The sequence below is a fragment of the Salvelinus sp. IW2-2015 genome, linkage group LG32 (genome assembly GCF_002910315.2).
Source record: "Salvelinus sp. IW2-2015 linkage group LG32, ASM291031v2, whole genome shotgun sequence".
NCBI classification, from domain to species: Eukaryota; Metazoa; Chordata; class Actinopteri; order Salmoniformes; family Salmonidae; genus Salvelinus; species Salvelinus sp. IW2-2015.
The window spans coordinates 21641130-21658958 of record NC_036871.1 but is presented as its reverse complement, the minus strand read 5'-3'; the positions used below and the strand labels follow the sequence as shown (position 1 = coordinate 21658958).

The 17829-nt window shown below is 43.2% G+C and overlaps 1 protein-coding gene across 1 annotated transcript in view; it reads left to right on the top strand.

Annotated features, from left to right (window-relative positions):
• LOC111957264 (XK-related protein 4-like) overlaps positions 1-17829 on the top strand; it is a 70261-nt gene that overhangs the window by 29739 nt on the left and 22693 nt on the right. The gene's annotated exons all lie outside the window — the stretch shown is intronic.

The window sequence follows — 17829 nt, the reverse complement described above, 5'->3', positions numbered from 1 at the left end:
TATAAACAGATATTGAGTGATGCCCTCACAGTGTTCCAGCCAAGTCAATGGAAATTGTGTTCTTCAACTTGATCTGTAGCTGGAGACAAGCTGCATTTAATGGCAACCGGAGGGCACAATTATATTTCTTCCTGTCAGGATGGGGCTTAGCTGACTGTAGCTGTGTCCCTTTATCTGGGTCTGTAGTACCCCTAATCACTGTATACTGTTTACCTAACCGCAACGGTCCACCACTGATCTCAGATCATCTGACCCACATCTATTCATCTTGATCCAGAAAGTGTTGCCGCTCACCACATATGCCCAAATGATGTTCTGTTTTGTATCTTTGATCCAAAGCAAACACCAAACACGTCACTATAACCTACACTCATATATCATGCACATACTGTATATATGTAAGCTGTCTGGCGAAACTGGCAACCAACTGCAAGTGTTTGTAGTGTTGTCACAGTGCCAAGCCTGCCCACGGAATTGATCCCATGGTGATAGCACATTTTTATCAATGCGCTGCTGAAGGGCACTTAGTGTTAGGCTGGGCAAAATCAACCCAGGGAAAGGGCTTCCAAGGACATAATACCAAGTGCCTTATGTCCATCTAAAGGACATTTCCTACCTTTTCACAGATTTAACTTTCAAATACTTTAGCGAGAATGAAGTGTATGGATGATATTTCGTAGAGTAACCTTACATTGCCTTTGAAACTGAAAGAGCTCTGCTGCAAGGGATGTCTGGGAGAAAAAGTCGGTAGTTAAAGGCCCAGTGAAGTCAAAACTTGATTTCCTGTGTTATAAACTCAGCAAAAAAAGAAACGTCCCTTTTTCAAGACCCTGTCTTTCAAAGATAATTTGTTAAAATCCAAATAACTTCACAGATCTTCATTGTAAAGGGTTTAACCTCTCTGGTACAAGTGGGACGCTAGCGCCAAATTGTGGAGTCAACAAAAGTCATAAATAGCATTAGAAATCTTCACTTACCTTTGCTGATCTTCGTCGGAATGCACTCCCAGGACTCCCACTTCCACAAGAAATGTTTGTTTTGTTCGGTAATGTCCATCATTTATGTCCAAATAGCTACTTTTGTTAGCGCGTTTGGTAAACAAAACCAAAGTCACGAAGCGTGTTCACTAAAAGCAGACGAAATGTCAAAAAGTTCCGTAACAGTCAGTAGAAACATGTCAAACGATGTTTTGAATCAACCTTTAGGATGTTTTTAACATAAATCTTCAATAATTTTCCAACCGGAGAATTCCATTGTCTTCAGAAGTGCAATGGAACAGAGCTCACTCTCACATGAACGCGCATGGTCAGCGCATGTTCAGGTCATGGCAGACCTTACTCAAACCCCTCTCCTTCGGCCCCACTTCACAGTAGAAGCATCAGACTGTTGACATCTAGTGGAAGCCGTAGGAAGTGCAAATGGACCCATATCTCACTGTGTATTCGATAGAAGATGAGTTGAAAACCTACAAACCTCAGATTTCCCACTACCTGGTTGGATTTTTTTCTCAGGTTTTTGCCTGCCATATGAGTTCAGAGATCATTCAAACAGTTTTAGAAACTTCAGAGTGTTTTCTATCCAATACTAATAATAATATGCATATATTAGCAACTGGGACTGAGGAGCAGGCAGTTTACTCTGGGCACCTTTCATCCAAGCTACTCAATACTACCCCTGCAGCCATATAATCCAGCCACAGTGTCTGATTTCAAAAAGGCTTTACGGCGAAAGCACACCTTGCGATTATGTTAGGTCAGCACCTAGTCACAGAAAACCATACAGCCATTTTCCAGCCAAGGAGAGGGCTCACAAAAGTCAGAAATAGCGATTAAATTAATCACTAACCTTTGATGATCTTCATCAGATGGCACTCATAGGACTTCATGTTACACAATACATGTATGTTTTGTTTGATAAAGTTCATATTTATATCCAAAAATCTCAGTTTACATTGGCACGTTATGTTCAGAAATGCATTGTCTCAAACAAACATCCGGTGAAAGTGCAGAGAGCCACATCAAATAACAGAAATACTCATCATAAACATTGATAAAAGATACAAGTATTAAACATACGAATAAAGATAAACTTCTCCTTAATGCAACCGCTGTGTCAGATTTCAAAAAGGCTTTACGGCGAAAGCACACTTTTCGATTATGTTAGGTCAACGCCTAGCTACAGAAACCCATACAGCCATTTTCCAGCCAAGAAGAGGGCTCACAAAAGTCAGAAATAGCATTAAAATGAATCACTTAACTTTGATGATCTTCATCTGGTGGCACTCCCAGGTCTCCATGTTAAGACAATAAATGTTAGTTTTGTTCGATAATGTCCCTCCTTATGACCAAAAACCTCCTTTTTGTTAGCGCGTTTTGTCCAGTAATCCTAATCTACAAGGCGCGTGCACAAGTCCAGACGAAAAGTCAAAAAAAAGTACAATAAAAGTTAGTAGAAACATGCCAAATGATGTTTAAAATCAATCCTCCGGTTGTTTTTGTCATAAATAATCAATAATATTTCAACCAGACAAAAGCTTCGTCAATAGGAAAGGAGAAACAAGAAAGGTGCGTTCCCGATCAGGCGCATGGCTGATGTCTGGAAATTTCCACTGGCCTCTCATTGAAAGTGCTGTATCTCCCTCCCTGAACTGGGTCCTAAGTCTTTGTATGGTGGATAGGCTTTTAGTGGAAAAACAGCCTTTCAAAATAATAGTACTTTTTGGTTGGATTTTCCTCTGGTTTTTGCCTGCCATATCAGTTCTGTTATACTCACAGACATTATTTTAACTGTTTTGGAAACTTTAGACTGTTTTCTATCCAAATCTAATTATATGCATATCCTAACTTCTGTGCCTGAGTAGCAGGCAGTTTAATTTGGGCACGCTTTTCATCCAAAATTCTGAATGCTGCCCCCTACCCTAGTGAAGTTAAACACTCTTTCCCATGCTTGTTCAATGAACCATTTACCATGGCAAACCACGTGTAACAACACCTGCACAGGATCGGTACATCCGAACATCACACCTGCGGGACAGGTACAGGATGGCAACAACAACTGCCCGAGTTACACCAGGAACGCACAATCCCTCCATCAGTGCTCAGACTGTCCTCAATAGGCTGAGAGAGACTGGACTGAGGGCTTGTTGGCCTGTTGTAAGGCAGGTCCTCACCAGACATCACCGGCAACAACGTTGCTTATGGGCACACACCCACCGTCGCTGGACCAGACAGGACTGGGGAAAAGTGCTCTTCACTGACGAGTCGCGGTTTTGTATCACCAGGGGTGATGGTCGGATTTGCGTTTATCGTCGAAGGAATGAGCGTTACACCGAAGCCTGTACTCTGGAGCGGGATCGATTTGGAGGGGGAGGGTCTGGGGCGGTGTGTCACAACATCATCGGACTGAGCTTGTTGTCATTGCATGCAATCTAAACGCTGTGCGTAATAGGGAAGACATCCTCCTCCCTCATGTGGTACCCTTCCTGCAGGCTCATCCTGACATGACCCTCCAGCATGACAATGCCACCAGCCATACTGCTCGTTCTGTGCGTGATTTCCTGCAAGACAGGAATGTCAGTGTTCTGCCATGGCCAGCGAAGAGCACGGATCTCAATCCCATTGAGCATGTCTGGGACCTGTTGGATCGGAGGGTGACATCCCCAGAAATGGCCGGGAACTTGCAGGTGCCTTGGTGGAAGAGTGAGTTAACATCCCACACCAAGAACTGGCAAATCTGGTGCAGTCCATGAGGAGGAGATGCACTGCAGTACTTAATGCAGCTGGTGGCCACACCAGATACTGACTGTTACTTTTGATTTTGATCCCCCCCCCTTTGTTCAGGGACACATTATTCCATTTATGTTAGTCACATGTCTGTGGAACTTGTTCAGTTTATGTCTCAGTTGTTGAATCTTATCTTCATACAAATATTTACACGATAAGTTTGCTGAAAATAAACGCAGTTGACAGTGAGAGGACGTTTATTTTTTTGCTGAGTTTATGTATATATATATATATATATATATATTTCCACACTATGAGTGTGGAATAATACTGTGAAATTGTGAAAATTATGGTAATGCTTTTTTAGTGTAAGAGGTGTTTGAAAAGACCGCCTGAAATTTCAGTTTTTGATGGGACGGAGTTTTGGCCTGCCTGGTGACGTCATTAAATTAGTTAATAGACCAATAAGAGAGTTCCAAACCTTTCGGCCAATAACAGATAGTTTTCAGTTTTCCCCACCCCACTCAGACCACTTCCAGACAGTCCTAGCAAAAGTATTGCTTGAGAAATTGCTCTTTGCTAAAAAGCTATTTTTGTTTGTTTTCTATTAAAATGGCACTTAAAGTGACACTCTAGTCTCCTTTTCACCTCATTTATCACCTGATTTACTTAATAAAAAGTACATCTCAGTAGGTGGTCCAGGTAAGTCATGACATAGCACACACTTTTGTTCTCTATTGCTCCTCTATTGTTCCTCAAGAAAGGGGGAGGCCGATGACATTACGACTTCCCATCAGACCAACTCTTTGAATGCCCTACTCCTTAAACTTTGCAGTTGTGTGTAAAAAAATATTGTGTGTAAAAAAATATTTTTTTACCCTTAAGTGTGTGTACTTTACTGTATTTATACTTGGGATATTGCTTTTCAACAGTAAAAGCAAAAAAATCGCTGGAGTACGTATTTAATTGTTACCCAGAAATGATTTGAAATTAGCTAAAAATGGCTGCAATGGACCTTTTTTAAAGCAAAATCTTAAAAGCAGTACTTTCAATTTGCCAAATGTTTCATTCCCTTTGTCTTTGTCTCTACAAAATGTCCAGTATCCTTTACTATTACATGACTGATAGTCAAATTACAAATTAGACAGAAATTCAGCATTTGAACAACAGGCATAATGAACAGAAAGGGACCAATTAGGAAAATTACAAATAGTCTTAATCCAGTAATTTGTCACTCAGTGTCAGAATGTTTCACCCTGAAAATGTTTTTCATCTATATTCTTATAAGAAGGATCTAGTTGGCATGCTATATGCTTATCATTGTTGTGTAAATTATGTATCAATCAAATCATAGTTTCATTGATCAAATGGGACTAAGCTGCTGCGTCCAATGTCACTTTGTGATGGATGGATGGACCTTATGGAGTAGCACTGGGCATGGGGACCAGGCAGTGATGGGCCTCCTGTGCCCAGACTGGGACATTATCGGCTGGGATCAATGGTTGCAGACAGCTGCTGTAATGTCCCCCTGAGGAAGGCCTCAGCCCAGCCTGTGTGCCAGAAAGGGCCAGGGAGGGGAGACAGAGGGGAGAAGGGAGACGGAAGAGGTGAGGGGTGGAAGAGGGAACAATGGTGTGCAACTGCAGCCTGCAATTCGGGGCGTTTCTGCATGTGGGAATTCTCCCATTGGTTCCTTTTTGAACACTCCCTCTCAATCATCCCATTGGTTTACAAGCATTTCGCTACACCCGCAATAAAATCTGCTAAACACGTGTATGTGACCAATAACATTTGATTTGCATGAACGCATCCCCCCTCACACTTTTGAATGTGGGTCAAAAGGGAAATAATCTGAGTGTTTTTCGCTCACACCTACTGAACTCCTGCCCTTACCATCGTACAGAACTGCGGGAAAACATTGCCCGACAGGCAGGGGCGAAGGACACTGTCTACTGGTGTCGCTCCTGCCCTACCGCTAGCACAGCAGGTGGGAGGCTGGGGCGACACTGTGTGCTAGCAACTAGCTAGCTTGCAAGTTAGCTACCACCTGCTATTATCTGGAGAAAACCGTGCCAGACATGTGGGCGAGAAGGACACTGTCTATCTGTCACCCCCGCCTCCCGCTAGCGACACTGTGTGTTAGCTAACTAGCTAGCTTGCTAGTTATGGACACCATGTACTAGCTAGCATGCTAGTTAGCTAGCACACGGTGTCGTCACCACCTCCTGTGTACCGGACTAGCTGGCTAAACTAGCACACAGTGTCCTTTGCTCCCGCCTGCCGAACACCTGCCCTCGCTGTCCTTAACAGAACTGCAGGAAAACAGTGCCCGACAGGCGGGGACGACGCACACTGTCTATCATTGTACGGCTAGCTAGCTACCATTGTCGCCCCCGCCCCTTCTGTGAGGTTTATCGACGGCTGGCATCCAATGTTATTGTGCATTAACACCATCTACTGTACTAGAGTGTCCCCGCCTCCTGCCTGTCATAGCTTTAAAAATGTATCAATAGAAGTATAAAGAGGGGTTCCTGCAGCTGCCCACATGCAAGAATTCCCACATGCAGGAACGCCCCGAATTGCAGACCGCAATTGCACCCTTCTCAAGGGAAGGGGTGGGTGGGGGAGGGGCAGTGAAATGACCAAATGGGTCAGACGGACCAGCATCCTCCAGGGGGATCTCCCATCCGCTTGAGTCAGCTACTCCAACACACAGGCGAAACCGCACACACACAAACACACACATTATGACCACAGTAATGACAATGTATTGGCAATGACGTTCAGATGAGATCAGCGCTCGTGGGTGACCCTACCCCGATCACATCTTCTGTCACAGCTGATGGATGGACATACACCACACCCTGATGTATGCAAATACACTCTATTGTTGGTTTCAAGGTGTCATTGTCAGTGTGTCACTGGTTGAAATCACGCAGACAGTATTGCATTTGTGTCAACCTTTGTTGTCCCAGGACAGGAGAAGTCAGGGAAATAATACAATGTATTAGAAATGTTTTATCTTTCAACAATTAATGGAATTTCTTTGTCTCTGGATAGATGATGTAGTAGATTAGCCACACAGCAAGTACAGTATGTACCTTAGCTTGTTCTTTGTCTAGGGTTGCATTTCGTCAGCCCTTTTTAAGATGAATTATACTTAACAATACATATTCCAATTATGATTTCTGCACTTTCACTTTATAACCGGCACTCTGCATGAGGTCTATGAAGACCAGTGTTCCTTCCCAAGATATATTGTACATCAATACTTAATGTTTAGAGGGCAGCACTGCATCTTATGTTATGACAGTACTGGTTCAATGAAAGTCCTCCTCAGCCAGCCAAAGCAGCGCAAGCACCAAAAGGTGTTCTCATCTCTTTAATCTCTATCATTACCCCCCTGAGGAAATGAATTGGCCTGATATCTCATATCTGGGATTACAAAGAGTGTTAAGGCAGATTTGGAGAGGAATCCGGGTCCATCCATCTGGGTTTAATAAGCGTTTTTTTATTCGGTTGACCATCCATAAGCACGCACACAAAACCCCCTGCATCCATAGTCATACATCACTAAATGTTAAATGCAGCATACCAAGCATGAAGATATTATACAGTAGGCCCTATGTGGTTTGTATTTATATTTAAGACTCAAATCCATGTGTGTTTTATGTGTAGTTCAAATACTGGTGTTCTATGCATAATTATTGTTATTATTATTGAGTTAACAAATGTTAATGCGATGAATTTGGATAATTAAGTGTCAGATGTTTTTGATATATGTACTGCTGTATGAAACGGATGCTCTCAGTGATTATCAACTTTCAACTCTTGAGTCCAGTAGATACTCATAAGCCACATGGGATGCAGAGGAGTTAGTCTATGCGATAGTGTTTAATGTAGTACCATCGGAAGCTATTCAAATGAACCTTAAGCAGTATTAAGTTAGTGGCAAAGGGGAAGAAGATGTAAGAAACAAGGATTTTTCTTTTTGTTTTCAAACTAAGATTCTGCAGGTTGCACCAAAAGATCTCAATAGCCCAGCTATTTGTCATAGAGCCAATACCACAGTTACAAATTTGGGCCATCTGTTACATTGCTTTAGTGACAAATTGCCCTCTGGTCTTAGGAATCATTGCTTGCACAGCAAAAAAAAAAGTGCTTTTCAGGGAGGCCTGTTTGCCATAAATGCTTTGGAAACTAATGGAAACTGTGAGTGTCTATGCGTAACCCTGTGTACTGTACCTACTATAATGTGATGTTATACTTAATGGCTGTACAGTACAGGACCATAGGCATTATACACCTCTATTTGCTAGCCTCAGTATAGATTCCATCTCTGCATGAATTTCAACTGGGATTATTTGCTTATCTTCACCGATCTTCTAATCCTAATCTTTACTGGCGATAAAATGGTCTCAAATCTACTCCTCTATAACCAAGAAAATATGAACAAGACCAAACGGCCACAGGAGAGAGAGGGGGAACATCTTTGGCACCTTGAGGGTGAATCTCAGAGGAACCACAGGAGAGAGGGGCTTACGGCTGCTGGACATGCCTGGATGTCACTACTGGCTGAATGTAATCTTCTAGGTTACTCATGTGTCCACTGCTCTGGGTGCATATGCCATGTGCACGCTGCACCTCACACACTCAGCCATTTTGTTTCAGGGATTTTAATTGGGATGATAACATGGAGGGAGAGGAGAGGGTATTGGAGGGAAATTTGCAGGTATAAGAGTACAGTATCTGTACAGTCTGGTAATGTGGCCCATACAGTATGAAGATTGTGCTGAAGCACCCATAGTCCACACTCAGCACTATGGGCAGTCTGACCTGAGGGGACAGGCTCTCCATGTGCCTAATGAGGGACACATTAACTGGAAAGGAGGATGCCTTGTAGAGCAGTGTGTATGTGTGTGTGCCTGTGTGCCTGTGTGCCTGTGTTGACTCAATGTGTCCAGGAGGCAAAGCACTGACAGCAGAGCCCCTTTATGCCGGCTGATTCTCAGGCTAGGAGGGGCTGTGCTAGGCTGGGCTTCTATCTGCCTCACTGGAGAGTGTCACAGTTACATGCCGCTCTCTCTGAATAGGGCTCAGTGTAGACTGAAGTTTATGCGCTGTGACATAGCAGTGATAGCATCTGTGGGTCCTGGCATGCAGAGCAGTCTGACAGAGGCCCAGGCAGCCCAGCCAGCTCTCTGACTGACAACATGGCTCTCCGTGGCTTCATGGTTACTGCCTCCTCCTTCTTGTCCTCCTCCTTGTCCTCGTCCTCGTCCTCTACCTCCTCCTCGTCCTCCTGAACACATACTGCGACGGCTGTCCTTCTGTCTATAGATAAGACACATTTGGACAAAACATGAAAACGCTACAGACTATCGATCTGGAATACTGGTGGGAATAGTGTTGAGAACTATGAGGTCCAGTCCACAGAACTGCAGGATTTATTTATCTTGTATGCATCCACTGATAAAGTGAATGTGATTTTAAATGACAGGATGGCATACAGTGCCACCAAGTGAACCCATTATTAGGTGATGAAAACAATTGAAGGTGACGTACTGTATTATTTTAATGGATTGCATTTAAAGACTGGAGTGACAAGCCATCTGGTTCCACCGTCCAGTTTATGCTTCAGGTACATCCTTAACATCAAGTGTGGCTGTCAATCACTCAAGGTTTTCTCTGTGACATTCTACCTCCAGACCGTCAATGGCTATAAGCCTGGAACCTATGTGTCTGCTGTGACTGGTAAATGCAAGAAATATGGCCGTGTCAAGAATTTAGTGCACAATAATATCCCGGCGAGAGTTTTATTTATGGCGGTGAATCCCATTGACCTTCTTCATTGGGCATCATGCAGAAAAAGTGGTCCTTTGATAATTGCTGAATAACAAGGTTCAATTGATTGGGTTCCTCTTGTCAGCGGCACAGGAGGCATTCATCATGTATGGGAAGGAGGCAGGACTGGACTGGGCTGAGCTGCAGGCTGGGGAGTCGCTGGCTCCGGCTCCATGAGGCATTGATTGAGCCATGAGGGACACACACACAGAGACAGACAGACAGACAGACCTTAAAGATATAATCCTTAATTCAAACAATAACAAAGCATTGTCCCCATCCCGGTTTCACTAAAAAGCTAAGGGGTGGGGCTAGAGAAATGTAACCACTCTCAAATTCAGAGACAGAGCTATGGATGCAATGACTGACCATCCATTGTATCAAATAGTTTTAAACGTGTTTTGAGTTTATACACTGTTTGTTTATGTTAATGTTGTTTACAAACATTGGAGTTAAACAAATGTATATTTGGGGTTTTGATGAGGTACGACAGTTGAACTAAGCTTATTAGGCATTTATAAGTTATATTCTTCAAGAATCAACCAAAAATGGATGTAGAACCTAAGGATTTTAGCTTTAAAGGATTAGTAGTATTAGAGGTATAGTATTTCTGTGTTGTGATCTCACCCTGGTCTTCTAATTGACTGCAGCGACCACGGTTGTAGTGTGCAGTGTGTCTCGTTGTAGTGTGTCTCTCCCTGATGTTCTCTGATTGACAATGAGAAGCAGGAAAAGGCAGTAATTAGCAGACTTAGTTGGTCAACAGTGGTGTGGCGGTGAAGCTTTGATTTACTGTGACAGATGGAAATTCCCTCCACACTTCTCCTCCTGGCTGTATCGAAATCCTCATGAATACGACGGTAGAGGTAAAGTGGTTGCTGTGGTTACCAATCAAAATGGCATTCAGATCGATAGGGAAATAGTCCTTGCAAACCAAGCCCATGTTGGTAATTATGATGAGTGTTTGCTGTCTCTGCGTTACCCCGAGGGTCCTGAGTGGATGCATGAAATCGTGCCACTATACAGTATAATTCACTATAGAAACACAGACCTCTAGAGAGGATTGCATACATGCAGCTGATGGTGATGGTGGTGCTTAGCAACGGAGGGAGCGCTTAAAGATCACGCGTGTTCCGGCACTGCAGCCTCAGCCTGTGACTGCGTCCCAAATGGAACCATAGTCCCTTCATAGTGCACTACTTTGGACATGGGCCCATAGGGCTCTGGTCAAAAGTACTGCACTATATAGCGAATAGGGTGCCATTTGGGACATTGCCTGTTCTGTTCCTTTCTTCCATGGTGTTTCTGTCTCCCAGGGCTTGTAGCCTGTCTCTGCCAGTCAACCTCAGAGCCTGGCTCTTTCCACCTCAGTCTCCCCCATAAAAGCAAAGGCTTGTTCCACTGACCAGTTACCATTCTCCAGCAACCATTAGCAGGTCAAGTGCTCTCCAACTGTGAAAGATGAGTGTCACTCAATACTTGAGACTGTCTGAACTAGATATTTGACTATACAGTGCTGTATAGATGGGATCACCAGTTGAAATGTCTGAGTGGCTTGATTTCACACACACACACACACACACATACACACAACCACACCACACACACACACACACACACACACACACACACACACACACACACACACACACACACACACACACACACACACACACAGACAGTATAACGTTTTAAAAGATAGTGTAGTGTGGTCTGGCTCTTTTGGAGGTGATTGACAGGACCCAGAGCTTGGGGAATAGATGAGGCTTTGGCAGGAGAGAGATATATTGGTTGGGAGAAAGTGAGCGCGCCTGTGTGTGTTTCTGGAGCTGTCAGTGGGAGTGGGAGTGTGTATGTGCGGGGGAACGGGGGTGATAACCACACTGGGCCACTGATGGCTGGGGAGGGATGGAGTAAAATTAGACAGTGATGAAGGGGATGAGGCTGGACCCTACAGTATGATGCCAGAACCAGTGAGACATGAAGGATAGAGCCATCGGGAGAGCAGCTCTGTCACACAGGGAGAGAACAGAATAGCCACCGCCAACGGCCCCAGAACCCACAGAGAAACAGCAAACAGAACAGAGCCAGAGGCCCAGGCCAGCAGCATGAGAAGTAACAAACAGGACGAACTAACCTGGGTCGTGTTCATTAGAACAGAGCCAGAACCCCAGGCCAGCAGCATGAGTAAGTACAAACAGGACGAACTAACCTGGGTCGTGTTCATTAGAACAGAGCCAGAACCCAGGCCAGCAGCATGAGAAGTAACAAACAGGACGAACTCCCTGGGTCGTGTTCATTAGAACAGAGCCAGAACCCCAGGCCAGCAGCATGAGAAGTAACAAACAGGACGACTAACCTGGGTCGTGTTCATAGAACAGAGCCAGAACCCCAGGCCAGCAGCATGAGAAGTAACAAACAGGACGAACTAACCTGGGTCGTGTTCATTAGAACAGAGCCAGAACCCCAGGCCAGCAGCATGAGAAGTAACAAACAGGACGAACTAACCTGGGTCGTGTTCATTAGAACAGAGCCAGAGGCCCAGGCCAGCAGCATGAGAAGTAACAAACAGGACGCACCAATCTTGGGTCGTGTTGATTCATTGCCAGCAGCATACCACTCTGCATACCACTGCTGGCTTGCTTCTGAAGCTAAGCAGGGTTGGTCCTGGTCAGTCCCTGGATGGGAGACCAGATGCTGCTGGAAGTGGTGTTGGAGGGCCAGTAGGAGGCACTTTTTCCACTGGTCTAAAAAGTATCCCAATGCCCCAGGGCAGTGATTGGGGACACTGCCCTGTGTAGGGGTGCCGTCTTTCGGATGGGACGTTAAACGTGTGTTCTGACTCTCTGAGGTCATTAAAGATCCCATGGCACTTATTGTAAGAGTAGGTGTGTTAACCCTGGTGTCCTGGCTAAATTCCCAATCTGGTCCTCAAACCATCGTGGTCACCTAATAATCCCCAGTTTACAATTGGCTCTTTCATCCCCCTCCTCTCCCCTGTAACTATTCCCCAGGTCGTTGCTGTAAATGAGAACGTGTTCTCAGTCAACTTACCTGGTAAAATAACGGATTAATTTTTTTTTTTAAATGAGGCACGAGACAGCAGGAAACCTATGAAGATGAGCTTTCTTGTTAGACAAGTTCAAGTAGCTCCTCCTCGGTTTAGAAATGTTTCCTCCTGTGTGGTGCCTAATGAGCACGATCATGGTTATTAAAAGCCAATGAGAGACATGGAACGACTAGACAAGTATTTGATTAAGCATTTGTGCTGTTATGTTTGAGAATTGTGTATGTGTTTTATGACATTGTTTAGTTTGTTTCAAGGACTGATAGAAACATTGAACAGACAATAACTTGATTGTTTTGTATTGTGTCACAGCAAGGAATCATATCTAAGACATATATACAGTATCTAGAAATGAATCAAACAAATAACTGCCTTTGCAGTGAGTGGGAGTATACTTTACAATACTCTTCATTGGCCAGTCTTAAAAGAAGCTGGAGAGATTGATGCTTAAGAGGAGCAAACAGACGTTTTTAGGAGAGTCTTAGGAATCCCTACTGATTTGAAATACGGTGATCAAAGGTCTGAGCTGGTAGAGCTATCAGAGCTCGGTCTCCACTGATCCTGTGAGTTGGCATGCACGGCCTGTGAGGATGCTTCCCTGTCCTGCACGCCTCACACAGTCAGTCAGTCGCACAGCCCTGTGTGGAGCCTGTCATCAACACGTTTCTTAGTCTGGTGCTATTTGGACAATGTCAGTGTTTCTTAGCTCAGCCCTCAAACATAGATGCAGGCCTGCTTTGTGTGTATTGTATTATGGTTGTCTACACAGGCAGGCGTGTTGTGTGTACACTGTACAGTAAGCTATGGGCCCATCCACAGGCATTGTTGCTCTATGCACGTCTGTTGAGCCACTCTTCAGACTGGCATTGGCTGAGTGGTAGAAATAATCCCATTTCAGGGAAGGATGCACAGCAACATTTGGCTAATCCCATTTAGAATGCCGATTATCACCACACCATGCAAAGCCCCGGCTCTCCGCTGCAGGAATAACATCATCCAGAGGCCAGTTACCCATCCAGTTATCCAGCCACAACCAGCGTTTCACATACTGGGGGGCTTGGTGCTGGGGATGATATGAAAAGGGTAGTTACCATGAGCGGGATATGTTTTCAAAGGAAATAGCAAACAAATGGTCCTACTGATGTCCATTAATTCAGTACTGCAGTACTATTTGCTTCTATGGTATTGCACAGTATTTCATCATGGTAGTGTCCTGGATCAACCTGGAAGATTAGCTTTGTTTTTCATCGAGAGAACATGTGAGCAGTAATCTGTTGAGATGATCTCTAGATTAGCCTTGACAATGTGGAGGAGCAGTGAGTGAGGAGGGCTAGTGTCCGTTCTGTCTTCATGGCAGTGTTAAGGGGATGGGGTGGAGTGCATCATTATGCTGTTCAGGGCCTGGAGCCCATTCATTGAGAAGGTCAGGCAGGAAGATTCCACTGAGACTCCCCAGTGCAGACCTGGACCTTGACTAGCACACACACCAGTAAGAGTATTCCTGTTTTGATTGATAAATCATGAATAGGTCATTGGATCATTGACAGGGCAGGAGGGAAGTATTCTTGTAGTTTGCATAATACTTTACCACTATCATAATCATGCATGTATGTAGATTATGTAGAGCTTCCATGCCAGACATTGTTATACTAAAGTCTAATGAATCAGCAGAGGACTAATATACAGCTAATCATTTCAATTAATGTACATCATAGGTTCCAATTTCTAGCGAGGGCAATTTTGGGCCTTCACCATGTTTCATTGAAATGTACAGCTGTGTGTCATCCGCATAGCAGTGAAAGTTAACATTATGTTTTTTGATGTCTTCACTATTATTCTACAATATAGAAAAACCCTTGAATGAGTAAGTTTGTCCAAACTTTTGACTGGTAATGTATATATATATATTTTTTAACAAATACAAAGAATACCTCATGATAAGCTGTAGACCATACTATTTACAGAGAGAGATTTCATCTATATTTTTCGTAGCTGTCTATTTATCACAGACCGATGCTGGCACTAAGACCACACTCAACGAGCTGTATAGAGCCATAAGCAAACTAGAAAATGTTCATCTAGATGCGATGCTCCTAGTGTTCAGTGATTTTAATGTCTTATCTCATTTCAACCAGTATAAAACAACTCTAGATCACCTTTACGTCACACAGAGACGCGTACAAAGCTCTCCCTCGCCCTCCATATGTGAAATCTGACCATAACTCTATCCTCCTGATTCCTGCTTACAAGCAAAACTCAAGCAGGAAGTACCATTACCATGGCTAATACGGAAGTGGTATATAGCCAAGTTACCATTACTGATTGTGTATTTATTATTACTTTTATCATCATGTGTTATTACTTTTGTATTATTTCTCTATTTTCCTTCTCTCTGCATTGTTGGGAAGGGCCTGTAAGTAAGAATTTCACTGTGTCTACACCTGTTGTTTACGAAGCATGTGACAAATAACATTTGATTTTATTGTACAAACATCAAAATAAAATCATTAGCAAAAACCAAAAACCATACTTGGGAATATTTTGACTTAGTACTACAACCGTTAAAAACAAAGATTTATGGTAGCTGAAGACTGAGACTAAGCATTTGGGTTTGAAGTGCATTCATGTCATAATACAGGGGACGGTTGAGCTAACGTAGGCTAATGCGATTAGCATGAGGTTGTAAGTAACAAGAAAATTTCCCAGGACATAGACATATATGATATTGGCAGAAAGCTTCAATTCTTGTTAATCTAACTGCACTCTCCAATTTACAGTAGCTATTACAGTGAAAGAATACCATGCTATTGTTTGAGAGGGATGCACAATTTTGAACATAAAAAGTTATTAATAAACAAATTAGGCATATTTGGGCAGTCTTGATACAAATGTTTTAACAGAAATGCAATGATTCATTGGATCAGTCTAAAACTTTGCACATACACTGCTGCCATATGGTGGCCAAAATGTATATTGCACCTGGGCTGGAATAATACATTATGGTTTTTCTCTTGCATTTCAAAAATAATGGTACAAAAAAAATACAAAAGAATGGTAGATTTTTCTTTGTATTATCTTTTACCAGTTCTATTGTGTTATATTCTCCTACATTACTTTCACATTTCTGCAAACTTCAAAGTGTTTCCTTTTAAATGGTACCAAGAATATGCATATCCTTGCTTCAGGGCCTGAGCTACAGGCAGTTAGATTTGAGTATGTCATTTCAGGCGAAAACGGGGAAAAAGGGGCGGATCCTATTGGTTTACCTCTGTTGCCTGTGAGCGTGAGTAGGTTGGCTGTGTGCCTAGGTGGGTTAGGGGGATAATGTGTCTGTGTGAGGACCCCAGACACACCCTGGGAATGGGGCATCTGGCACCGCGGGGCAGGACTGGTGCTGGGACAGGGCTGGCAGGGTCGTATACATTAGGGCACAGCGTAGCATTTTTTTAGAAAAGCGTTCATCAATTGAAAACAGAAAACAAGTGCTTCTTATTGTACAAGTTTAGGAAGTTGCTCCCTGTTCCAGTCCTTTTCTTTCTTCGTTTGGGGCCAAATGAATACAACTCAGGTGCCAGTAGGCAGGGCCTCTGTTGGAGACAAATTCAGGGCTCCTTAGTAGCTGCGTCCTGGAAAAACAGGAGTTGGATCAGTCGGTGTATCAATTCACAGTCTGGCTACGTTTCATTAGGGCCATATTCAGTCATTAGACCTTTAGCAAAGACCGTAACCCAAGTCAGAATTTCATAAGCATCCTGTCTACTGTGTTCTGTTTTAAAGCAGAAATATGATTCTTAGAAACCTCTGAAGTGCAGTTACCCTAATAATCACTAGCTAACCCTGGAGACTTGAAGGCCTACACAGAGTCATAGAAAGTTTAACTCATCTTAAGAAACCTTTAATTGATATCACTTAAATGTGCAACACTGACTGTTCAGATGTAGTAGTATTTCTGCTAGGGAAATATAAATGTGATAAATGTGGTACAATCGCAGATGAGATGTGGTGATAAGTACAAATGTATAAACAAAATCTAAGTGTTCAACCTCAGTCCTTTCAAAATGGTGTTGCATAGAATCCACATTTAATGAGGCACTGAGGGAAAGTATCATCAGTCAAAGCTTACACCTACACTAAGTTTGAAAGCAGCAGTTTTGCGAAAACATCCAACTGCAGTTCCATAATTTCCACATTAACTTTACAGATGTGGCACTTGTATGTGGTTATTTGTGACAAAATTAGTTTAATATCCGTGCTCTTAATGTAGAGAGCTACAAAAATTATAGGGGCACAAAAACAAAGACACTAATTGGTCACCACGTCGGCCTCCCCTGAACATGTTCTCAGGTAATGGAGTAGTAGAAGCAGTGTACAGTGCTGTACTCAAATAGCCCTGTGGTGAGCCGGTAGATTCTGGCCGGTTATGTTTGGACGGTTGCCCAGACTGCCAGTGGAGCATATTATTTTTGTGTGTGTGAGGATTTCATAGATTGGTGGAGCTGTAGTCAATAGCTAACCTCATCTTAATTCTGCGCATGTCTCTCTCTGACAGTAAAAGTGTATGTTTGCGAAATAAGCTCTTTCAAGCCTTTATGTTTAAATGGTTAGATTAGCATTGTAAATATAGATGTAGTTAATTACCTGGGAATAGCTAGCAGCTTAAAAGTGATGTTCCATCCACTTGAAGCTCTGAGTCCCAAATGGCACCATATTCCCTATAGTGCACTACTTTTGACCAGAGCCCTATGGGTAGTAGTGGACTATAAATGGAATAGGGTGCCATTTAGAACGCATCCTAGAACAAGCAAGCAGATAGCTGTTTCTGCCAATGCTGAGGTTAACTAATCTTAAGTGCCACTTGAGACATTTTCACTGTGTAACAATTAAGTCCACTTTTAGAAAACAATTGGTCTTTATTTATTTAATAATTTGCAATGACAGGTTAAATGTACTTATAAAATGGGAGGTTAGAGCCCTGAATGCTGATTGGCTGATACCACGGGTATGACAAAACATGTATTTTTACTGCTCTAATTACGTTGGTAGCCAGTTTATAATAATAAGGCACCTCGGGGGTTTGTGATATATGGCCAATATACCACGGCTAAGGAATTTGTCCAGTCTCTCTGCTTTGCTTTGTGCCTAAGAACAGCCCTTAGCCGTAGTATATTTGCCATACACAGTACCACATCCCCCCGG